Below are 26,853 nucleotides of genomic sequence, written 5' to 3' on the forward strand. Positions count from 1 at the left end.
GACACCAATGACACAGTGGGCCTCCTCGATTTACCATCCCAGGACGGTCCGAGGGCAGTCCGAGGACTGCCCTCGGACCACCCTCGGACCTAAAGCCTCATAGGAATACATGGGAAAAACGAGCGCCGGGATCACGTCTCGGGTAGTCCACGGCCGATTCGGCACTGGTAATCGAGGAGGCCCATCGTCCCCCTTCGTGACGTCAACGAGAAAAAGTGCTTTTTTCTTTATATCAATAAATTAAACAAAACAATAATTTTTTTAGAAATGAGTGCGTTACAAAGAAGTAATATTGTCTATTGACGGTATAAAAAATACCGCGTTATTACGCCACAGCGGCACAGCGAAAACGAGCCAGTTTGGGAGGCGGCCTACTGGGGAGGAAAGCATGACCGCCAGCAAATTGGTGTTAACACCGTGAGTCGGCCTAGTTGGAATCTTGTGCGCTTGTCCGTGTTGGAATAATGTCCGTGTTGGAATAATGTGCGCTTGTCCGTGTTGGTTCTTTCTTCGTCCTCGTTTGTTTGCGCATCGGTAAGCCATAAATTGGTGTTGTCCCGCATAGATTTTCTCACTTCATGGTGGCCCTTGCTTGAAGTAGTCCATGTTTTTCTTTCCTCCATGTCTGTGGTCATTGTGGAACCGGAATATTCTAGTTCTCTGTATGTGCATGAAGGAAAACAAACTCAATGCACTGTGTGTAATTATCTATAAAAAGAAACTGAAGGACCATGTTCCAGTCTTCGTTTCAGCTTATACAAACCACGTGTATGTCGCATTATCAGACGCTGCTCATTCAATAATATTTCTGTCATTCGGTCAAACTGAAGCTGGTGTATCGAAACGTTTCCCGACTACATTTTTGTTGTTATCATAACACCCGGAAGAAAACATGTGAACAAACACTTCCAGGCCGCAATCTCACGCAGGTATTCTATCGGAACACCACAAGTGATCTGCGTAAACAGCATGAGGGCGCATTGTAAAAGCCCCGTATAGAGCCAAAGAGACTTCGAAGATGGCCTAATATGTCTGGTTTATTATTTATTGGGAGTCTTCTTGCGGAAGACCCTGTCACAATTATTTCTCAGACAATTGTAAACCGCAGCTTCTACTGAAAAGTATCGATGTTTTGGCGCGAATGGTGATTGTGCGTTCCTTGCAAGAAATTCATACAACATTATCAACAATCAGAATTTTGGTGGCATATCCAACCACGTGTAGAAACTGAATTCAGCTGACTCAGCACAGGGACGTAGATGCCTGCCAGGCAGCTGTTTGATGATCCCAGTTTTTTTTTTAATGCGGAACCAACATGCAGAGTTTTTTTAGAGAGCTCCGCACAACTTGAACCAATTATGAAAAAAAAGCTGAGTGTAAAGCATAGTCCTGCGTACCTCCTTGCTTTATTTAACTATGATGAACTTTATCAACAAAATCCGTCTGCAATTTTGTAATTAAATAGTTATGGAGTGTAACCTCTTTATTCTGCAAAATATTTATTCGGTTCTTAGAGAAAGCCTGCCGAACTTTGCGGATGGTGCGCATCATCTAAGATGCTCGCTATCATAATCAGGATATGCGCCGCAATGTTGCGATGTTCCGACGTTTCCGCAATCACTACCAAGGATAATAAGATACCTCCTGTGGAAAACATTGATATATATTTTGCTAAGTTTTGAACTGGTGTATTTTTTTCCAGAAACTTGTAATTCTACGAACTACAACCTAGTCGTTCTAAAGGATGGTTCCCTTTTCCTGAACAAAGAATTCAAACCAGAAGTAGTGTGAACAATAAATTAGGAAAGCGTAGACCATATAAGTTTCCCTTGTAGTGAATAAATTATTTATTATAAAATAACGTTTTGAGAAGGAAATCGATACGTTTTCCTTCTTGTTAGAAATGTACGACGTAGAAAGACCGAGCGCTATAATGTAGAATATATGTTTCAACGTTGAAAGCAAACAAATGAATATTTTCGACGCTTTGCCGCTTTGTAGTAAAATTGTGCTTATCTCCACGAACGTCCAAAAAACCTACCTGCCTTAAAATATTTCCTTTTTTGCAAGGAAATACGACATTGGTAATTTAGATACCTTTGGCACAAGTATCGCGAAAGACACTTGGTGCTCACCGACGAAGCTTCCCTCTAATGTATGATTTCAGCTACGTATTTTTTAGAAAACACATCCTTTTCAAGTTCTCGTACGTCAGCTACAGGGCGTGCGAAACAGCCGACAACCGTAGTTCAGATGTCACCCTTGCAGAGTATGTTTTCTTCACAGTGGCATAGGCAAGGTCACCCCCCCCCCTTCCGAATTTCTTTCAAGATGGGAAGAAAGAGGAGGAGTTGCTCTCATTCTTACCGAAATATGCCAGCACGGAGTGAGGGATTGGAATATCAAACTATCAGTGCAAATAATTGGTTTTATCTTGAATCTCCCCTTCCGAATAAAGAATAATAATACTAATTTTGTGGACACTTTTCTTTCCCTCTCTCCGTTGTAACACCTCACCAATTCCGGTTCGCACCAATCATATTCGGCTTCGATGGTGCTTTTATTGCTTGTTATTCCTCTCAACTTGATCAACAGATATTTTATTGCCGTCAACAAACCGTCAACGTGATATTGTGGTGTCTGGAATCATCGTAAAGGGCAGGCGTTTTCCCTCGAGGGAAAAATGAAAAAAAAAATGAAAAGTTACGCGGAGTACCTACAGAATTCCCTAGTTTTATATTTAAATATTATAATAATTGTTTGCCTTTTTTTAATCATTTTCTGCTCAAAATTTCAGCTTTTTGTTCTTTAGGTGCATTCCCGATCGCATTCATTCATGTTGTAGTGTGCACCCTCTATTCAGCTACATTCCTCCGGTCGTACCTTGTTTGCGTCAATTGTTCTTGTGTATTTATTTGGTGACTTTGTTTGGGGACTCTAGTTCCGACATATGTGCACACCGTGAGCGTGATGTTCAAGTTAAGCGCCGTGGACATAACGTCTGAAGCAACCTTTTGAAAAGACAGTGTTCAGGGGCGTCCACGGCTCGATTGATCTCGGCCGATCTCAAGGTTTTTTTTCTGCACTGCAAGGTGTTCAGCTCTCCTCCTATCATCGCTAACCCCTATTACGTCCCATTTAACGCTGTCTAATTTGTCAAACACTACTTCTACACTCGCCTCGCTAGACAACGTTCTTGTGTTATACATTGCAGGCACAAATTAAAATGGTGGCCTGTTCGGTTCTGGGGATTTTTAGCAACTTCTGCTGCGTCACTGGCGTCAGTGTCACTGTGGTGAGTTGCTTCGCAGCCACTGGAAACTGAGGGCCGGAGAATAATTTGCGTATTCATGACGTATTCACACTACATTGCTCTGGTGAGGCTAATCCTACTTTGATGATGGGGTGCATTACAGAAAATGGTCGCCGGGATCATTTCCGGCAAGCCTCATTCCTAATTCTGCAAATCCATCAATACGTGGATTTCTTTAATTTGGTGGGAATTGCGTGGTATCGGGATCCAAACCACGCACCTTCTACACGTGAGGGTATGCCCAACGTCTACGCCACCGCTAGGCCACCGAGTGAAAATGCGGTCTGCCACCTCAGAAGTCTTCGTCGCCGTCACATTGGACTAGCCAAAGCGGTTTGAAAGGAAGTGCGGTAATAGAGTAAAATAAAAAGTATATAAATATGGGCGAAAACTATAGCCATAGGCGAGCTGCAGGAAACGCTATTTAACGAACGTTACCGCTGCAATCTGTCGACGCTGAGCATACGATGCTTCTCTTCGCCGGAAGTTTGAAAAATGCCGTCCAATTGCAAGATTTGTACTTCCTTGTGTACGCGGTACAGTCGATGACGAGCATGCCGAAGGTTGGCGGAGTGCGAAAACCCCATGGAAAGTGAGGGGGTGCGAATGCTCCAAAAACTTCCAACATTTGCAACAAAGGTGTGAGCTTTCTGCTAGACGTGAAAATGATATACTTTGCACCGATGACGTTGGGATGTACCCCGAAACAAACCATAACCATTTGAACTCGTCCCGCTTGGACCCATTCCGAAAACGCCTTTTCCTTTTGGCCCGTCCCGTGTGTGCCCGTTTCAAAACCGCCCTTCCCGTTTGACGGCTTTCTGTTTCAACCCGTTCACAAAACACCCTTCCCGTTTCAACCCGCGCCCAAAACGCCCTCTCCATCTGAACCCGTATGGTTTCAACCCAATCGAAATTTTGAATATTTCTGTTACTGTTTTAGAAAGTGTTTTCGAAATGTGCATCCAAGGAACGGGTCATGCATTACTGCAAGAACTTCTACGCAGCAATTTATCTGGAATATAGCATACGGCCGATATTTACGATCGATAAAAGTTTGCGAATGTCCACGCGTATACTGTGCTAGAAGAGGTTTTTGAAAAAGGAAATGGTTTCGGCATTTCTCGTTTGCCTGTATTCTGTACGGAATCAAAGTAGTTTGTTCACTCATTCATGACCCTCGTCAGGAAAAAATCAATTGCGCTGAAACAATATAAATTGTGCTCTCGGAGGACTTTTCTCAGTACCGCTGCTCCTAGAGGCCACCACGTCGAAATATTCAGTCAGGGCCGGAAATATTTCACGGCCAAAAATATCCTGCGTCGATGTCAGTTAAAATTCAGAAAATCGAATGACTTTCTATAGAATCACGAAGCGTGCACCCAAGTGGAAATGTAACTACTGCGAGGACACAATCAATAGAACTGCATGCACAGCATGTGTTGCATGTCTGTGCTTGCATTTCACAGAAAAAAATCTCAAGCCGGCAGCTGGTTCCAGAAAAAAGCATTACTGTGTTTACATTGCCGTCTACAGCATTTGCGGGATCCGACTGCGCATGCGCGAGAGTTCCCACGAATCCCTGCACTGGTTTTACCGTCGCCAAGGAGCTTTCTGAGCAGACGAAGTGTACCCTCGCCTATTGAGTGCAGCAAATGCAGTACGCTCGGCGATTTACACTTGGTACAGACGACAAAAGTAATCTTACTTCATGCTGTTTATTGCGTTTTTCTAGTTAAACAATGCTCAGGAGAGCGACAAACCACCATTTTTCTCAGATGGGTCGCCCATACTTGTGCTAAGCCTTGCCCGCCTCAAATAGTTTAGATAAGTTTCTAAGCTCGCAGTGTGGTTTTAAGCCTCCAGAATTGGGCTGGGCAACGACGTGTAGGTTTAGTCAGGGTTCACTACATATTCTACTAATTCCTTGCCTAAATATTTACCCCAGGGGCAATTTGATTTTAACTTGAATCGAATTCTACGCGGTGGATGGCGCCACCAACACGTTTCCTTTTTAAAGCTCGACAGATGACAGCTACAGTACTCTCCAGACAACTACAGTTATTCTGAACGCTTCACGCAAACGTGAAATATTCAAGCTACTTTAAATGAAAGCAAATAGGTATGAGAAACAAAATTATGGGGGATTTGCTTTGAGGCTAATTCATGAGATATCGCTAGCGGCGCTGGGGCGGCACAAATATGCAAACCGCAAACCATGCGCAGAAACGTGTCCTACCGTTTTTGCGGAAAACGGAAACACCGAATTCCTGTAACACGGTGACGTAAACAAGGTAACGATATGCTAAAACTCGCTATTATAGACGGATAACTGCCTAAATGTTTGTTTTTGCTTTTGCTTTTCCACGTACAGCGTGCCCGCCTATGTATTATCTGTAATAACTAAACGTAAGAGAATAAAGAATAAAGAGAATAACGCCTGAATGAAAAATGTGATTGTTGTTGTTGATTGTTGGGTTTAAAGCGCCGACGCAACGCAGGCGATGAGGCGCACTGTAGTAGAGGGCTCCAGATTAATTTTGACCACCTGGGGATCTTTAACGTGCGCCGAAATCTCGTACAAACGGGCGTTTTTGCTTTTCGCCTGCATCAGAAAAGCGGCCGCCGTGTTCGGGTATCGAACCCGCAACCTCGTGCTCATTAGCGCAACGCCTTAGCCACCGAGCCACCGCGGCGGGTCTGAAAAATGTGTGCGAACCATTTCCTCCAATAAACATATCAGCTTTCGACTTCAATGGTCATTCTTTTACAAACATTTGCACATAAAGTGACCGTAAGCCACACATTAAAATGGATCGTACCACTGGCCTGGCCTCATAATAGTTACCGCTTTCTTAAAATACGTTTTTATGTCAATTAGCTAGATTTGGTAATTATGTTTGGCGAGATATTCTTCCTGCATAGAAATAAAACAGTAGCCCTATACTATTCCTAATAAAAATAATAGTGGCACTTCTGAAAACACCCCACTTTATTCTCGGCAATACAATCGGACTCTACAAACTGAGACTCCTGCCACGGAAAAGGTTTTATTTTATTAGGTATCATCCTTTCTTTTTTGCTTGTGTTTTGCATATTGAAAGAAGTGCATGTGCGGTCGTATATAAAACAATGCAATACTTTTAAACTGAGATATGTAACCAGTGGGACTGGAACCATTACCACAGCCGCGCAGTGCACATGCGAGCAGCGCGTTCCCGGCCGCTCGACCAAGCAGGAAGCAGACGGAAGGGTGCGGTTTCCCCTGAAATTCACCAACGCTGTACCGGGTCAGACACTTACGTATTGTTTTTTTTAAGTGCGAATGCACTTCTTAAGCGACCCTGAACCTGCGTCCACCGGCGATGTCCGCATAGCATACCCACGTGGAGGATTGGCCAGGAATCTCCTCGTCTTCCTTGGCAACGAGGGGAGAAGGGCGCGCGCTGCCTGGTCGCTGACATGGCACATACCCACGTGGGGGATTGGCCAGGAATCGGGCGTGAGAAGGGCTAATGCACCCGCTTAAAGGAGTACTGACACGAAATTTCAAAGCTGAGATCCGCTCTAGCAATCAAGTACAACGACAACACAAATAGGTGTCTGTGAATAAATGCATCTTTCTTTCTTTTTAGTTGTGTGTGTGTGTGTGATCTCTCTTTCGCGAACATTACCGAACCGCGCAAATTGAACTCGTGCATTCGCACTTTCACATTTTTCCCCTCGGGGAAATGCGGGGAATTTTTTTAGTTAGCGCCGCGTATCGTAAAATGAACCAGTGCAAAAAGGTAGCGCTTGAATAGGGCATCTGCATACTTTGGCTCAGCTATCCGTAATGTTTTTTCTACAATGGGATACGTTTCACGTAATGTCAATTCTATTTTCCGGTTAGGGCGGACAAAATTTACCTTTAACTTTTGGTTACGTTGGACGTAACCTAAAACATAAGGTTAAAATACAGTCGCACGAAAGTTTAGAGTAAAAAATCGAACGCCTCCGTCGAAGTCACCTGAGCCGAGACTGGGTTCGTTATTCCGGGAAGGGGATAAGTGGCAAAATACGAAACGGGAAGGGCGTTTTGTACCGGGTTGAAGCGGGACGGAACAAACGATAAGGTTGAAATTGGAATGGGTTCAAATGGGAACAGGGAAACGGCAAATGACAAAAAGGGAAGGCCGTTTTGCGCCATGTTGAAACGGGAGGAAGCACGCGGGAAGGATAAAATGAGAATGGGTTCAAACGGGAACCTCCCATGCCGTTGACCACCCAGTCTTGCGATTGCGCTTCTTCATGTAGTTTTCTCAAAACCCTTTGCCAGGAAAGTGCCATAACTCCCTCCTAGCTGACGCAAACACTTGCACAATATCGCACTCGTGATGCCACGCTGGTAACTAAGGGCATACGAATGCGCATGTTATCTTAGGGACTGCAACCCCAGCACAGTCGCATCTCGGGCGTACAGTCGTACGTCGCCCTAGTGCAACACACAAATTATGAACTGTGTATCAACTACTATCATTCGCATACTTCGGCAAAGTTGGACGGGCTCAACTCACTCACAACTTTATTTTGGAATCACCAATCGTTCGTGCACAAGCAGGGGCATTGTCGAGCAACTCCTTTATGCTCCCGCAAACTCAAACTCCCAGAGAGCACAAAACTCAGAACTCACACAGGCACCAACTAAAAAATAACTCAAACCTGAAGACAAATCAGACTTATAATTCATTCTCGCTCACAAATCCAAACTGGCTAAGAACTTACCTGGGCTCACTGCTCAAAATGAACTCAGAATTCACTCGGGCTAAAACCACAAAGTGGCCTCAGATATTCCTCGGGCACACAACTGAAAATACACCCAAAACTGATAATAGAACCAGAGCACGAATAGACTAAAAACTCAGAATTTACCCGAACTCAAAATGAACTCACCAAGCCTCATTCGGTCTAGTTCTCAAAACAGACTCAGACCTCACAAGGCTCAGGCGTACTCAAATCGAGTCGGGCTCAAACTCACTCTGTATCCATTGGGCCTCATAGTATTCATCAAATTCACGCGATCTCCAACTCGCGATGTCACACTAGCCTCATGCTTACTCAAGCTTAAACTCGCGTGTGAGTTATTCCAAATGAGTCTGAGTGAGTGGAATCATGATGAATCAGCAGAACTGTTTATAAGAGTGCTCCGGATCTTCACCTTTGCGTGCATTGTTGTCGAGTCAAAGTCGAATTGAAAGATGATGCTTTTCTACAGCCTGCCTAACTACCTGCCCTGCCTGCCTAGTTTCGATCCCGTTCAGTGAATGTGGTTTTCCATCGGTTTCCCTTTGCGAGCCATCTGGGTTCATGGCTATGTTTAGCACCAGAAGATGGCTGTGTGGAAATTTGTTCTGGAAAATTACGATACAGTCTACCGTCTAGAACAACTTGATTTATTATTCCTTACTCTAAGCGGTCTTACCGAGGTAGGGTAAGAAAGTGGGCGCTGTTTCTACTTCTGCAACCCGCTCCGGTAAACCAGAATGGCCGATTCAGTTTGTACTGGACGCGCCACTACCAAACAGAAAGAACCTAGATCAGATTCTTCAGCTTCCTGTTCTGTTCTACCCCCAAAATCTCACAGGCACCACCACCAACGTTGTGCGGGTGAGCGTTGTCTCTACTCAAATGGCAGCAATCAGCCCTAAAACTACCTAGTTATATAACACTGAGCTCGAATGTCGCCCCTCCGTTACGTGCCCAAGTGCCTAACGCTCGCGCGCGGAGTAACGCTCATTTGCGCAGACTCAGTGTAATTCGAGTAGCGGACAATATAGAACTGTTTAAAGAAAATAGATGCCATATGTATGTGACCACTCGCCAGCTAACGCACGCCAACTACGCACGAGCTCATTGCGTGGTCCTGCGTTGCCTCTTAAAAAATATTCACGAATAACGTAATTCAATTTTATTTAAGTAATTCTTGTTAACGCCGGCGACCAGACAACGCGACGCTCTTCTCAAACTAAACCTTGGGCCTCTCGCCGGTAAGTTGAGTGATGGCCTCGACAGCAAGCAAAAAAATTACGCACACCTCCCCTCGCGGCAACCCTGGTGGGATGCGACGCTGAGGGGGTTCAAGCGCAAGCGGAGAGCAACCATCGACCGAAAGGCCGCCGGAGAGCGGCACACCGGTTATATTCTAAGCACTATATATGCGCGGCGCGCCCGAAGGAGAGGAAACCGCGGAGAGATAGAGAGTACTGCACATGCGCAGCACCGCACGCAGCGCCGCCCACCGGCGGAGTGAGAGCGCGCTGGGCCTCACACGCTCACACCTGGGCACGCACCGACGCCAGCGCGTCTGCCGCGGCTATGACGCAACACAATCCAACACAATCCACTTTAATCCAATCCAATCCAATCTAAATCCAATCCAAGCCAATCCAAGCCAAGCCAAGCCAAGCCAAGCCAAGCCAAGCCAATCGAATCCAATCGAATCCAATCCAATGGACCCTCGCGAGAGAGTGTTCGCTATCGGAGAGGAGAGCGGGAGAGTTGCTGCGTACAACGAACGCACGCCGCGGACAACAACGGACGCGCGCAGGAAGGACAGGGCCGCCGACAAGAGATGCTCTGAGCGTCGCATCCACGGAGGTCGCATCTTAAAAAACCACCCAGCGAGGAGGGCTACAACATTTGTCGTACATTAGCATCGCACAACAAGTTTTTTTTTCAAGAATGACGCAAATTCCAGGGCAGGGAGAACTAGCATGGCAGCTTCGAGCATGTGAATGTAATGAATGAAATAAATGAGGGGCGTAAACTTAGAAATCTGTACATTAAAGTAGGCAACTCCGCCGAGACCTACTTCCAAAACACGCCTGTGCCTGGAAACACTTGAAAATTAGTCCTTCTGCTATTCAGTTCCATACATTGTGTCTTCGATCAGACACTGTGATTTGCTAGGCTGCCAAGAAGGCAGACAAGCGAGATCCTCGTTTGCTTATGCGGGCACCATTCTGTATTTATATATGTGTAAACAAACAAATAATTATAATATGAATAATATTATTGTTACTGCTGCGATTCCCTTTAAAATTTCTAAACCTTTATTTCGGTGTATTCGAATGGGTCTTAAAAAAGTTGTAGTTTCAGTGCCTTTATTTAGTTCCAAACTTAAGTCCGTATTGATTCTATACAAATCATGCTTTTTATCTGGTGGTTTAGTTTCTGATGATGATGATGTTTGGTGTTTTATGGCGCAAGGCCGACGAGGGCAAAGAGCGCCAAAACGGTGGTTAGGTATGAAGGATGTAACCGTAAACGCTAAGACCGTTCAACAAAAAAAACAAGTGAATTCAGTAAAAGACAATGAGGATGGCTGGTGTAAAAGGCCAGGTTGTGATTGTGCGTGGCATGAAATCGTGTTTAAAAGCAACTAAGCGTGATAGGAAACGAGGTGTAAAAACTTGATGTCACTAAGAAACTTAAAGGTGCGTTGTACAGGAATCATGGTGTCATCCCCTAAAAACAATGCTGGGTGTATTGGAATGTGTTGTCTGTAGAGGTCGGCGAAGTGTTTCTGTCGTGTTGTGTGGAGTGCTTTACATTGAAGTAGCACATGGATCACGGATAGGCCATCTCCACACCTGCTACACAAGGGTCTTGGAGATCCCGTGAGCAGGTATGAGTGTGTTGAATGCGTGTGGCCTATCCGTAATCGAGCCAGGGTAACTTCATTGTGCCTGTTGTGTGTGTCAGTGGTGTATGCTCCCACGACTGTCTTTATAACGTGTAGCTTGTTGTCTGCCTGTTCATTCCAGTGTGCTTGCCATGTATTGCGAAGGTGCTGTCTAATGAGTGACTTAAGGTCAGTGTACGGTATTGTTCTTATGTCCACTGTGTTTGCAAGTGCAGCAGCAGCGGCCATTGATCTGCTGTCTCGTTTCCGGTGATACCCGAGTGACCTGGCACCCAGCATACGGTCACTTCAAGACTTAATGCATATGCTGAAATAATGGTTTTGTAAACTAAATGAATAACATGGTTTTTACAAAGCTGCTTAGATGACAATGCACGTACTGCACTCAAGGAATCTGTAAAGATGATGGACTTGGGAATTTTATGATGAACTATGTGCTTTAAAACCAGAAATATGCCATAGGCTTCAGCCGTAAAAATGCTGCTTTTCAAGTTTAGGGTGTTAGATACCCTAAAATCAGGTCCGTGCGCAGCACACGAAACCATACGGGCTGTTTTTGACGCGTCGCTAAAAAATTCTGCACACTTGTATTTCTCTTGAAGAAACATGAAGTGCTGAAGAATTACAATTGTGGGTACTCGTTTTTTGTCAATTGCTACAAACGACAAATCGCACGACACGGGGCGAAGCTGCCACGGTGGTAAAAAGTCGGAAAGGGTTGATTTGTAGGTGTCTGAAAAGGTGATAGATAATTCTGACACTTCCTGTCTCACCCTATGTGAGAACGGAGCAGAGATATATGGACGATTAAGAAGAAGTTGGGACATGGGTGCATCACAAATAAATGGTTTGAAAGGATGGTCGGTTATAGACGAAATTTTAAAAGCGTACAGAAGATCTATGTATGTTCGCTGATGATCTAGGCACCATTTATCGCACTCGACGTATAGGCTTTGTACGGGGCTTGTACGGAAAGCGCCCGACGCGAGGCGGAGGCCTAAGTGAAGCACTGGGTCTAGCATTTTCAGCGCTGTTTTTGTTGCTGACCCATAAACCACGCTCCCATAGTCCAAGCGGGACCCCACCAAGCTTGTGAAGACACGTAAGAGGAGTTGCTTGTCCGCGCCATAGGAGTGGTGTGAAAGGACCTTAAGTATGTTTATTGCTTTGATGAATTTATGTTTTAGTTGTGTGATGTGAGGGATGAATGTTAGTTTCTCGTCTAATACGACGCCTAGAAATTTGTGTTCCTTTTTTACAGGAATCAAGTCACCATTCAATTTAATTTTAGGGTCGGGTTGGATACCGCGCCTCCTTGAGAAAACGACGCAGGTACTCTTTCCAGGATTAACCCTAAAACCGTTTTGATCCGCCCAGCGAGCAAGCTTGTTTGCCCCAAGCTGGATCTGTCGTTCACATATGGACATATTACACGATTTAAATGATATTTGTATGTCGTCCACATACATCGAACAGGAGATTGTTGGTGGCAATGCCTTCCGAACTGAATTCATTTTGACTATAAACAAAGTGCAGCTCAAAACACCACCTTGAGGCACGCCATTCTCCTGCACGTGAACGTTTGAGAGTGCCGAACCAACTCTGACACGAAATGTTCGTAAAGATAGGTAGCTGGACAGAGTGTTCAGCATGTTACCAGATATACCAAAGGATTTGAGGTCTCTAAGGATGCTATAGCGCCATGTAGTATCATATGCCTTTTCAATATCAAAGAACACGGTCATGCAATACCGCTTATGAAGATAGGCATCTTTAATGTAAGATTCTAGCGCTACTAGTTGGTCATTTGTAGACCGCCCCGCCCTGAAGCCCGCCTGGCAGCTCTCGAGAAGACCATTGTACTCAAGAAAGTACACGAGTCTCCTGTTGATCATCTTCTCGAGAAGCTTGCCCAGGCAGCTTGTGAGGGCGATAGGTCTATAACTGGCAGGAGAAGAAGGGTCTTTACCCTCCTTCAGAAACGCCACTACAATAGCCTCCTTCCAAGATTTTGGGATGTGCCCCGAAAGCCATATGTTATTGTATAGGTGTAGGAGTGTTTCAAGTGTATCTGCGTGTAGGTGTTGTATCATGGTGTATGTAATCTGATCTGCGCCTGGAGCTGAAAGTTTACATGTGCTCAGGGCAGCCCTCAACTCATACAGTGTAAATTCAGAATTATAACCAGATTTTGACCTGTTATTGTCATATAGGGACTTTTTTTCAGAAGTATTTTTATGTTTCAGGAAAGTGTCTGTGTAGTGTGCTGAACTGGACACGTGTTGGAAGTGTTGTGCGAGTGTGTCAGCCTGGTCTTCCAGTGTGTCCCCTGTTGTACAAACCAGGGGCAGGCTGTGTGCCTGTTGTCCTTTTAGTTTTCGTATTCGTGTCCAGACTTTGTGTGTGTCAGTGTATGAGTTGATGAAAGTGAGGAAGGTGCGCCAACTCTCCCTTTTTGCCTCACGACGCACTCGCTTACCCAAAGCCTTTGACCGTTTAAAAGAAATTAGGTTATCTGACGTGGGGTACCGGCGAAGGACACCCCACGCCTTGTTCTGGGCCTCTCGCGCCCGCCTGCAGTACTCGTTCCACCAGGGCCTCCTTGGGTTGCGGGACGCACTGGAGGCCTGGGGCATGGACTTTTCGGCGGCGTCGACTATGTGCGCCGTGACGATTTGGGCTGCTTCCTCCACGTGTAGGTGTTTTATGGTTGTGTGGTGTAGTTTAGATGTTTCTGTGAATGTGCTCCAGTTTGCTTTTGATTCATTAAACATTTTATGGGAAGATGGACTGCTCGGGCCTATACCTATATACGCTAATGAAGTGGGGAAATGGTCACTACCATATGGGTCCGTGCCCACACCCCACTCAAGACATGGAAAGAGAACTGCGGAACCAATAGCCAAGTCAAGATGCGAGTATGTATTGTGTCCTAAGTTATGGTATGTAGGCTGTTTTTTGTTGAAAAGGCATGCTCCGGAGGATGCAAGAAACTTCTCTATCAGGCGACCTCGGGCATCCGTTCTAGAGGAGCCCCAAAGAGAGTTGTGCGCATTAAGGTCGCCTGTTATGATGTATGGTTCGGGCAGCTGGTCGACCAGCGCCTCGAAGTCAGAGCTCAGAAGTGCAAAATCAGGAGAGATGTAAATGGAGCATACCGTTATTAACCTATTAAATATTATCGTACGGATTGCTACAGCCTCAAGGACAGTGTTCAGACTGACAGGGTGGCAGGCTAAGGATTTCCGGGCGACAATTGCCACACCTCCTGAAGAGTGTGTGCAGCCAACCCTGTCCTTTCTGAATACCATGTACCTATTTAAGAAATTTGTGTGTTTAGAATTGAGGTGGGTTTCCTGGAGACACATGATACTTGGCTGACTGGCATGCAGAATCTCATACACATCGTCAAGATTTTTAAGGAGGCCTCTGCACTTCCATTGGATGATGTTTTCTGTTCCCATTATTTAGGTTTAAGAATGAATGGAGTGTGTGTATGTGTTCATGTGTCGTCTTTCGGGGCTGTTACTCTGGGGTTAGGCTTTTTAGGCCTGTCTGTAGGCTTGGAAGTCGGTGGCCGCTCCTTGCGCTGCGTTGCAGGCAGGAACGGCCCGACATCCATCTCGTCGTCGGATGTCCGAGGGGTGCCCGACGGACCGGGCCCCCCGGACTTGGCCCCCCCTCGGGAGCCCTTCGTTTGAGCCGCCACCGCCGAGGGCGTCCGGGGCACCAGAGGTGGCACGGGCGGTGCGGTGACGGTGGGTCCTGTGCGGGGCCCGTGGTGTCCATCACCTCGGTACCCTCCAACGGACTGGAGGACGGGGACACAGAGGCGGGAGCGGCACCGGTCCCGACAGAAGTGGTTTGCACCACAACCGCTGCTGCCTCAGCAAGCGGCGTGGTGCCGGGTTTTGCTGCGTGAGGCAGCCCAGCGGGGGGCGGGGGCGGGACCAGGTCAGACTCGCTGAACTGGGTCCCTGTGGAAACCAGACGCCGCTCCGCCCCCCGGCGAGCCGCGTCTGCGTACCTCCCCAGAGGGAAAGAGGCGAACCTCTTTCGCGCCTCTGGGAAGGTGATGTTCTCCGTGACCTTGATGTTAATTATCTTTTTTTCCATTTGGAATTTTTCACACTTGCGGGAGTACGCTGCATGCGGCCCCCCGCAGTTTACACAAGTGAGAGTTTCGGATGGGCAGTTCTCGCTCGTATGATCGTGCGCCGCGCATTTTGCACACGTAGTTCGGCCACGGCAAGAGTTCGTACCGTGCCCGAACCTCTGGCACTTAAAACCGCGCCGCGGGTTCGGGATGTAGGGACGGATGGAGCAACGGATGAAACCTGCGTTTATGTATTGTGGAAGAACTGCGCGGTCGAAAGTCAAGATAATGTGTTTGGTCGGAATCCCCCTGTCGTCTCTGCGGATAGTGATGCGTCTCACGGCAGTGACGCCCTGATCCTTCAAGCCGGCAAGGAGATCCGCATCCGTTTCGTTCAGGAGGTCTGTCTCGGATATCACACCCTGCGAGCTGTTGAGGCTCCGATGGGGTGTGACCCGGATGTCGAGATCAGCCAGTCTAGTCTGAGCAAGAAGCTTTGCAGACTGCTGCTTGTCATTTATTTCAATTAGGCGTTCACCGTACTTTTGTTTTTTCACTTATACGATTTTCCTACTATGGCTTCAAGATACTTGGCAATCAAGAAGACTGACTGAGATGCAAGAGGTTGGGTTGGATTGATGGATTTCATGACAAGAAATCGAGAAAAATTTTCTGGTTCAGGAAATGTCAAAGATGGCAATAAAGGAAAAGATACTTCGGTGCGGCCCCTTTTCAGGGACCGATCACGTTTGGGGGGGGGGGTTTAGAGAATGCCATACATCATAGTATAGAAGCAGGGGACGGGGGTTCTTTCTTCTCAAACCTTACCCTGATAGCCTGAGAGGTCCCGGAGCTCCCTGCCTGGTAAACAGACAGGGAGCCCATCCGCCGGAGCTTGACCTGGGCTCCGACGGCCACCGTTCGTGGTTTCGAACCCTCCACCTATAAACACATCGCCACGGTTGGATCCAGCTTATGTTTGGGGGCTCGGGGTCCGCGGTATCGCCAGTACCGTCACCAAGATTGCTCAAGGTGCCCCGTGCGGGGGGTGGTTTAGTTTCACTCTTTCTTGCTGCTTGAATACCTGAGTGTCAGATCTTGATTTAGTAGAACTTTATTTTTTGCATTTAATTCTTCTTCAAGCTTTACTTCCAAAACGTTTGGTTGATATGCATACTGTTTTCTATATTTATAACGTGTTTTTTTTGCTGTTATAGTTTATTTTTCCGTTTGCCTGAAACGTTTGCTGGCTGAGAGCAAGGGCTTGCAACACATGGTTTTTTCGCTTTCTCAAATTTTTATAGCTGCTTTCTTCCTTTTTTGGTTTTGTCTAATATTTTTTCTTTAGTGTTTTGTACTGCCTTTATTACGGTTTACTTTTTGGATTTTTTTGTCTGCGGTGTACTAGCTCCAAGACATGAGGTATATCCTTGACGCTTAAAATATATAGTCATTATTAATTGTTTTCTTCTGATTATTGGATTGTCAAATGACTTCGCTTACTGCAAGTCATTGACTTGCATGAGTGCCCGTCTCAATACGGAAAATGTTTTTTATTGTGAAAAACAGTCAGTAGGCTTATGTTGAATTATAATGGCAGATCCGGAGCAGTTTCGGAGACGCTTTTCTGCTCTATGTGGAGCAGACGCGTTCCAATGGCAGATCGGGAGCAAAGAAATCCTGTTCCAGTGGCAGATCGGGAGCGCCGTCGCAGCCGAGATCGCTCCGTGGAGCCGAAATCGGCCGAGTCGGCCGGAACTCACTAGGGCGCTTACTTTAGCCGCGTGACGTTCGCAACATCGCCGCCGTCTGCGCTTCCGGCTAGTGCCCACGTGCTCGGCTTCCTCCGGGCGCGTAGCACACGATGAACGCGCCGCGAGAACTAGATAATTTCGGGGACGGCGCGACGCAAAGGATTCTGGGGATTTTCTGTTCCCGTCACGGTTCCGCTAGGTTCGGTACTTTGCTCCGCCTGGAACAGCTGCTTACTAAAGGCAGCTTCGGAGTAGCTGCTCTTCGCAGAGTCGGTGCGCTCTGCTGTGCAGCACGGTGAGCGATCCGGATCTGCCATTGGAATTGAACAATAAAGATACGTACATAAGCAGAAAAACGTCTCCCGTGAACTCCGAAGTGAAGCAATGATTCTTGTACTTTGATTCCTCAGGTCAAAAGCACAGCTTGCTGATCCATGGTTGCAGGCGCCAATATGTGCTAGTTCTTCTCTACAGAAAAATAATCTTAATCAGTGTTTGTAGGCACGTATTCTGCGGAAAATTAGTCGTTGCTTTTAGTTATATTTTAGGCAATAACCCATGTGTTGTCCGTGTAGCAAACTCTTGTAAGTCACCAAAATTTGAGTAGTCGCTATATGGCACCGATCTGCCTAATAATAAAGGTGCATACTGAAATCGTTCAGATGCTCTATCAAATATTCCTGTTGATAGTCAAATTATTCTCTCAGCTTCATGGTGTACACCTTCAGAGTAATTGGAAACGTTAACCAAACGGAACCATAATTTTGAGCAGAACTGAAACCAAGCTACATCTACCACGCATTATCTTCGCTGACGTAAATGGAAATTTATGCTAAAATATATTCCTTGCCAGTTAACAAGGCATCGGCTTGTTTAAGCACTTTCACTCTGCGCCGTCAATGCCAATCAGTTGCTTTATTTGCCAGTCACTACGACCATCGAAACGACTTAAGACATTAACTCGCCTATCAACCGCAGAAATATAAAGAGTTCATGTTTTTGAATTGCAAGTTTTCGGAAGCTTTGCTGAATAATTTTATGATTATCTTGTGGTTCAATACGTTAAGAAAGTCTATTATAGCAGTGTTTTCTAGGTAACATGCAATACGTAATAAGACTTTTTACGTTTGATATAATAGACTTACGCTTAACTTTGTGTATGATATCGTACGAGTTCATATACTGGTATCAATAGGAAAAGCTGGTGTCTATCCTCTAGGCCAAAAACAAGAAACATTCATCCACAATACGATTGTTTTGTAAGCTTAAAACATTTTTTTAACAGACTGATCTAAACGAATTGAACCCATAGTTCACGTTTTCCACAGGCATTTACACTCGCACTTCTGTCGAAAAAGTGAGGTGTAAACTGGTTTTGGTATACTTCTTTTTTAGTCCATACCAATTTCACAATCCTACGTTCACCGCAAAAACGACACAAGGGAAATGCCATGAAATAAAACGACAGCGAGGACATGTAATTAGAAAGAATGATAAAGTAAAACCCGTGCTACTGTCTTTTCAAAACATGACAAACCAAGCGACAATGCAGGCCTATATTACGAAAAAATCGCCGGTTGAAAAGGAGAAGGCCGGGATGATTTAGGGGCCCAACAGGCTGGTGTGGAGTCCCAATTACTGTGTTTCTATACTTTCTGTCAACCCTAAAAGTTCCCCATGCGCATTTTTTCCCGTAGAGGAGGCGTTGGTAAGTGTTTTGACGCAATCAAAAGAGTACCGGGCAAATACTGTTTTAACTTCACCAATCAAAACAAGGGCTTTAAGCAACCGCTTGACACACGCTTACAACAGCTACTTTCCGCAGATAAAAAAAAATACCGAAATTCAGTTGCCAATAAACATTGACGTAGCACATAGTTCTGTGTTTGCTTATCCATTTAAAGGAGCCATGAAGAGAAAACAAAAGTTTGCTTTATTCGAAAGATTAGGTGTTTCATAGTACCCCAAGCGCTTTCCCGGAAGCAAATGATGCTTTATTCACTGAGAAATAAGGCAATTTAAGCCAAAATTTTATGTCTCCCGCTAAAATTGAACATTCCGTGACGTGTACAATGGCGTCATAGAGCCGGTCCATGAAACAGATACTTAGTATGTCGACTCCATATAGCACCCACACGCGGGAGTCGACCAAAACGGCGGCCATTTTAAAAATATTAGTAAAACCTAGTGCACCCGCAGCCCTAGTCATGGAATCGCCTGATCCGGAGAACAAAACTCTCGCCGAGGAGCTCGGGCTTGCATTTAACAACCTCACACCACAAAAACGCTCAATGCTTCTAAGTGCACGAGCGACAAGAGTTGTGGGATACGCGGTGGACGGGAAAGCGACCATTCCGCGATAGCCACAACAGACGAACACCCAGCCGTCGGCACCGCTGCCTCGTCAGCCCCGTCGCGACGGACAAATATAGACTGGTACGTATGTGCCGTATTTTGATTACGGTTAATAATAGTTCAATTTCAGTAGCAGTATCACTTATGCCAGTTGGCCGGTGTCGTGTATGGAAAGCCGTTCGCGCGAGCTCTCTGCTTCGACCAGAAAGATACGAGCGTCAATGCGCGGTGTTTACGGCATTTTTTTCCCCAAGGTCAGAGCGATTTGACGAAGTCGGCGACGAGCGCAAGCATGTCCCAGGAGTGAGCTAACGTAAGGGTACCTGCCGTAATCACTTCCTCGGAAATGAAGCGAGCACACTCGTACTTCCTTTAGCTCTCTTTCTCCTCCGTTTGCAAAGTTCACAAAACGTAGCCACTTGCTTCGCCTAGGTTCGTCGTTGGGCAGCACATGAAAGGAGATCTCCTCACCGGCGGGGATGTCGCACTCCCTCGACGATTTGCCCGTACTACATGGGCATTTCAAAACGCAGCAACGAAATTTTATTGTAAAGTACTCGAACAAACTGAAGTTTTCAGTGGTTGTAAACTGGAAACGAGCTCGTAACGACAGCAGCAAGACAACACCATTCGAAACTTACCCGACGACTGGCACTATCTCGTCGCTTCTTGCTGTTCCTTACTCCCCTCGTTTCTATTTTTACCTTTGCAGGTTGGCGATATGACGGCCAACCTCCTGTGAAGGGATTACGATACGAAGCAAGGTCGCGGCTGTGCGTGCTGGAATGGTTCGTTGGCCCCGAAGAGCCTCGAACCCGAAAATTCGTCTGCGCGATGGCGAGATGTCGAGCTCGGTCGGCCGCAAGTTTCGTATGCATTGGCGCACACGCTTGCGAGTTCGTTCGGACCTTCAACCGTTTACTCGACCGTTCTTTGTCATAAAAAGAATCTGCAGTATGTTTCACGGGCATTTAGCTCGCTATGCAAACTGTAAGCCCTGCCTAACATGCGTATGCTTTTGCCGGCCTCCGCCAATCGCAGAGCATTCCCAAGTGACATCACAGGTTCTGTTGCGGAAAATGAGCTGGTGGGTCGCAAGGTCATTTCCTTTTTTCTTAATTATGTAGCTTATTTGAGCGAAGTTTGCGTTATAAGTGGTGTCGTTATGGTTCTAACGAGGCAATCTTTCGAATGAACCAAACTTGTGTTTTCTCTTCATGGCTCCTTTAAATTATGGTGATATTTTGTAAAAAAATTAGACATTTATATTTAGCACTGCTGTCGCCCAACCCTGAAGAAAATGACGTAGGGCCATGTTGTTTGAAAAACACCAAATCTTTGACGTCTACTACGTCTGTGTCCTAACATTATATTTATTTCATCTTATATCTCAGTTTTGAAGAATATGTTGCTGATTTTTCAGACATGATTTTCATTAAAGGGCAATAAATGGACGACTAGGTTCTTGACACTTGGCCAGTATGGTACTCATAGGATGACTCTTATAAATATGATAAAAATTATTTTGTTGGGATAAATGGCAGACCACATAAAATTCAAATCATGTTGCGCCAGTTAATGAGCGTATTTATTTATTTATTTATTCAAAATACCTTACAGGCCCGGGGGCATTGGGTAAGGGGGGCAAAAACAGCAGATAAACAAAAAATAACAAGAGAAGTTACACAAAAACTAGATATATAATACAGCAACACGTCAGTGAAACAAGAAAAAAAGAACATGATAACAGCTAGCAAGAGTGGCAAGACAATAAGAACAAGCAATAATAACATCTAGTGTGGTAGCCGCAACCACAAAAAAAATAGAAAGAAAAAGGAAAACATCATGGTGCTAACAGAAAGGAATGCCAGCGTTCCTGTTTGGTGGTTTCACATGTAAAAATGCTTGTGCAGCTGATGGCGGAATGTTTCTGGGTTAGTCAGCGATACGATATTATCAGGCAGATCGTTCCACAACCGGATAGCACGTGGGAGAGCAGATGAATTGAAAGAGTTTGTGGTGCCGTAGATTCTGGTGAAGCTGCGTTGATTAAACAATCTGCGTGATGTGGAAAGAGGGGTTACAGTGGATAATGGGGAGGGTCTGGCACGATTATTGTATCTGTGGAACATGCATAGAAGCGCGATTTGCCGTCGGATATGCAATGTTTCTAGTGAAAGATTATGTTTTATTTTTGTTACGCTTGAACTGAAGTCATATGATTTGGATATAAACCCCCCTGCTGCGCGATTTTGTATGGCTTCTAGTTTGTCAACTAAATAATTTTGATAGGGGGACCAAACTGATGACGTGAATTCTAGTTGTGGTATTACAAATGTTTTATAGGCTAGTTGACGAATGTTAGACGGAGAAGCATGCAAATTTCGGCGTAAGTATCCTAATGATCGTGAGGCTTTAGCACATATCTACATATATTTGCACATATTTAGCACATATATCGAATGAATATTTCAGTCTTCACCATAACCTTACACATGCTCACGTAGTTACACTACAAAAGCAAGGCTCTAGATGTCAGTGACTATGGAAATAATAAAAGAGCGTTGCTCTCAGGTTTAAATAAGGTATAAACTAATTAAAGTGGAGAGGGAGTTGGAAACGATGCTGTCTACGTTACAGTGTATATTGAGATACCCCACCGGACAATGTTTGCGGAGGTAGTAGTAGTTAGTGCTCTAACACAGTTTCAGCCTTGTTTTAAACTTTGGGAATTGATGGTGCTGTGCTTCTTACTTTCGTTACTGTAAATGAAAATATTAGCTATTTGGTATCTCGGAGTGGCATTCCATGAAACCTTCAACTCAAGTTTCGGGTATAAAATGTCCAGGGAATCAATTTACACCTTTTTGGATCATGTTACCATTTCTAGGGCTCCGGGTTTTCAGCCTAATACCAAAAAGTGCTGTGAAGTTTTGGTCTAATCTGAAAAACATCCATTTTAGAGCGCACGGCGGCAAACAAAATGACGAACTTATTTGAGACTCAGGATGTTCTGGAAGTTCTGGGCACCACAGGCAGTTATCACTTTTCGATGATGACTACCAATGGCCAGTGGTCCCAAAAGACGGTAATTGTCCTATTTTGAGATCAGTACACCTGGCAAACAAGGATGTATGTCTACCCTTATTTGGCTGTACAATAAAAGCTTCTGTGACGTCAGGTGGTATAAAATTACTGCTTTTTCACCATTTTTGTTGCATTTCTCAGGTCCCGTGCTCAGTTATGATATTTAATACGAAACAAAAAACTGTGACAATGTTGCGCTCTTTTCCTGCGAGGCAGGTTCTCGATAGGGGTCATCTATACACCAGTCGGTTGGCCGATGTAAACAATACCGCTGTTCAACAGTACCTCGTAAGCCACGTCTATCGCCCATTTAACGAAGAGCCTGGCATGCTGTTCACAGTTTTGAGCAGATATTAATTTGGCGTTATTTGCGAACAAAGATTGGAACATTTTAGAGGAATGTGTATTTGTTTAGCATTTTATTGAACATTGTAGAACCCCTTTGTTTTCTAGTTCGCACACTGAGCAGTGGCCACCGCTTAGGCTTCTCGCTGTACGTATTCGAATCGCAGACTTTGAAAGGGTATTTACTACTGCTGAGGATCATAGGTCGAACGCAGCACGTTTCCATAAGGGACAAAAATGTTCTGAACTATGTTAGCTTGTCTTACAACAACGGGTAAAGGTTTTAATAGACGAAACGTACGTTTCGTCTTTACATGCGTACTTGTGTGCCTTATGTGCGTCTGCCATTCAAACCTTTGAGACAAAAGAAGTTTGGTCCACGCGTTTTTGAGGTGTTCGTGGTCACAGATCATGTTAGGCGTAATTTTTACTGTATAAAATACAGCGCAATCTAATCCGAATTTCAGAAAATTGGATGTTTACAAGATATAGGTCCAAACAACACCTTCCGAATTTTACAAAAAATAAACTCCGCACACCGGGGCACTAGTCACAAATAATAGTAGCGTATCACTGCAAGTTCTTCTACGTTTTGTTGGTATACATCAGTGTAAAAGATTGCTATTGCCTGGTTTTCAGTGTTCAATTTCACGTTCTTTGACGGGTGAAACGTGGTCCACTTCTGATAGAACGTACAACCAAGTTGCATAATTACGTGCAACCGCTGCTAGGTGAACACTTTCTTCTGCCAGATTAAAGATGACGGAGCCTCCATGACAAGAAAACATATTTAAAAACAACTGCAGGACCACGATTCTTGTTCCAGCTGGAGCGCTTTGTCCTAGGGGTGTCGGTTGGGTTGTTAGCGCAAACAATAAACCAGTTGTTACCAGGTGGCGACATAATACATTACCATGAAATGTTTGTCCCTACCTGCTCAAGCGTAAATTTATAGTATATTTTTACAGGCTAGAGTTTTCCGGCTCGTCGAACTCCCGGTTACCTTTCCCGTGGATAGCCGGAGAATTGATTTCTGAAGGCGTAGGATACCGGGCAGAGTTGCATAGAATTGTGTGAAAAAAAATAGTGCGCGAGTCCTCGCGCACATGGATCCTTTTACGAGGTTGCAAGGAGTCTGGGTCAACCAAGCATGCAGTCCCCTCACCTGTCGCGTACTTAATATTCGCTTTTCAACAGCGCGACCGTTGAAGGCTTCTTCTGTCCTTGCAAGAAGTTCCGCTAGACGAAGTCCAGATGGGAAGAATGAGAGGCCAAAGAGTGTAAGGGTAAGTGGTGAGGAGGCTTGGAGCTCGCAAGCCTTGGAGAGCACGACTCAAGAAAACACACGCTTCCCGACGTCGCAATTGAACTTTTGTCCCTGATATCATGAAACCAGCGTCTATCCCATTACGCGATTATCGCATTCGCGGAGCAGTATTCGCTATGAATTCATATAGCGGGCGTTGGGTATGAATTTTGGCGAAATTGAACGGGACTTTGGCGTCTGAGTCTAGCAGTTTGGATTTCGAGCTTTCGGATTGTGAATTGTGGACTTTGATGTTACTCTATTTTCACGGACGAAGCTTCGCTTCATAAACATATTCCACTTAATAAAGAGGCATACCTAAAAATCCACGTTAGAGCTATTGAAGGCCTCCAGCTACACTGTTTGCCAAGTCTGCGCACGTCAATTGAAAAGGTAGTAGAGTTTTTGGTCTGTGGCGTGCGAAAGAAAGCCCCCGGAGTTCCGTACTAACAAATTCAAATGCAGAAGAGGCGTATTCCATGTTCCTCAAAAACGTTTCTCAGATATACACCAGGCACTTTCCTTTTAGGCTTATAAAGCAATAAAAAAAATCAGAAAGCATTGGTTCAGAACTACGCACGTCGACATGATCAGAAAGAAAAACAATCTATACCACACATTTCTGCGCACGCGCGAGCCCGCAACGCTACATCAATTTAAAAATAAAGAAACTGTATCAATGCCGAAGTCAGGAGAGCAAAAATTAGCTACTATCCAGAACTGGTTGCGGGTATCACTCAGAAGCACCTTGCCGCTGCTTGGAAAGTTATTATTAGTGTGCTAGGCCGCGATAGAAAAGGTTATTCTCCTGAGAAGTTAACTTGTAACAACCGAGAAGTAACGGGCATGTTGCTGGCGGAGTACTTCAGTAAATATATTGTTAACAATGTCCTTCGGGATCCTGTTATTGTAGTGGCAGAGAAACAAGTGAGTAACGTGCGTGAAAGTATGTTTTTGAGCCAAAAGATGAAAGCGAGATTTATTCAACATTCATGAATCTAAATAATACGAAGGCGTTAGATGTTGATAACTGGCAAAAGGACCAATTAAATATGTGTTAAAATTTATTGTTCCCGTAGTCCTACATATGTTTAATTGATTACTCAAAACAAACGTGTTTCCGAGTGCGAAGAAAAATTCACGAGTCACTTTAATAATCTATGGTGGCGACAGCAATTTACGGGCAATAATAGGCCAATATCGGTTATACCTACAATTTCCAAGAGATTAGGAAAGTTATTTTTTTGACGGATAACTCAATTCTTCGGTAAACGCAACATCCTCTCTGAAGCACAGTTCAGATTTAAAAGAACTAAATCAACCAAGACAGCTCTATCGAAGGAGTACATTCTGCAAAACTTAGTAAAAATATTTACACTTTGGGGTTATTCATAGATTTTACTAAGGCATTTGATTGCTTCAGTCATAACATACTGATTAATATACTCGAGTCCTTTTGAATTCGAGGTGATCCCCTTGCAATGCTCATGTCATATTGAAGCAATAGGAATCAGCGTGTATGCATAGGTCCGTTCCGATCATCGTTTTTACCGATAACAACCAGTGTACCTCAAGAAAGCGTATTGGGACCACTGCTCTTTAATGCCAATAATAATGATATTGTTCTTGTTGATACCACAGCTATATTTATCATATATGCGGTTGACAGCACCATATTACTTTCTGACAAAGACGAAAGTAACTTAATGGCTAAATGGAACAACATCCTAAAGAAGCACCAATTATGGTTGCAATTAAATATAATAGAATAAAAGTTAATACGGCGAAAACAGAAGCGAATATTTTCAGAGCAAAAAATAAACCAATCAAATTTCAACACTTGCTTGTATATGGAGGTAACAAACTTGACTTAGTGCCTCGCCATAAAACTCTTTGTGTCATTTTTTCTGCTCACTAGAATGTTCATGTATACAGCATATGTAAAAAACTTTTTACCACGAGTGGAACGCTGTCTCGCTGTCGCGCACTGCTCCCAAGAAGAGTGAATCTTGACATATACTATGTGCTTTTTGCGTCGCACATCAATTATTGTAGTTTTTTTGGTATACCACACCGAAAACAAACACCATGAAAGTGCTACTGTTGCAAAAAAAGATCATGCGTTCAATCAGCAACGTGTCCTATCTATGCCCAACAGAAAATGTATTTCCCATGTACGACGTAGTGAAAGTGCACCACTTGTATGAATATCAAATTTTGTGCGGTTTTTTTTACTACAGAGACTATATTACTCGCCTGGCATCTTTGCGCCAAAGCAAAAACTTCGCTAGCATCCGCAGTTCTGATCCTTGGTTCATCCCGCATTCCCGAACGAATAAAAAATACAATGGCTACAACGCAATCTCCCGTCCCTTCTAAAGGGCTATAAGCACACGGTAAACTTTAATTTCCGCGAATTGCGAAAATATTTTATGACCTTGTAGATAATTTGTATTTATCATAAAAAGGCAGATTTTCTTTTTGCTTTATTATTCTTTGCACGTTGTAAATGTTTGTTCTGCTTGGTTTTTATTCCGTGTCAGTAATGTGCTGCTGTTTGGGATTGATTTTGTATAATTTACTTAAGAAAGCAAATCCTGTCTACCAATGTTCAATGTACCTGCCATTGAACGGAAAGACAGTTGAATCAGATTCATGGTTTTGTTGTTTGCAATTCCGTATATTGGACGTATTGATATCATGTTCTGTTATGTCACGAAACCGCGTAGAACTTTCATGTAGTCGGTAGTCAATGCCATGCAACGGTTTGCTGGCTCTCGTCAAGCTGCTATTGCAGTTTTAGCTCAACAACAGAGCACAGATTTGTGGTAAATGAAAGAAGTCTACTTGTCCTCACACACACACAAAAAACGCCATTCAACCGCTCAGAAATCAGGTCCCACGGAAACGTCT

Source organism: Haemaphysalis longicornis, unplaced genomic scaffold (genome assembly GCF_048455015.1).
Source record: "Haemaphysalis longicornis isolate Haplotype H1 unplaced genomic scaffold, Haemaphysalis longicornis Haplotype H1 scaffold_14, whole genome shotgun sequence".
NCBI lineage: Eukaryota > Metazoa > Arthropoda > Arachnida > Ixodida > Ixodidae > Haemaphysalis > Haemaphysalis longicornis.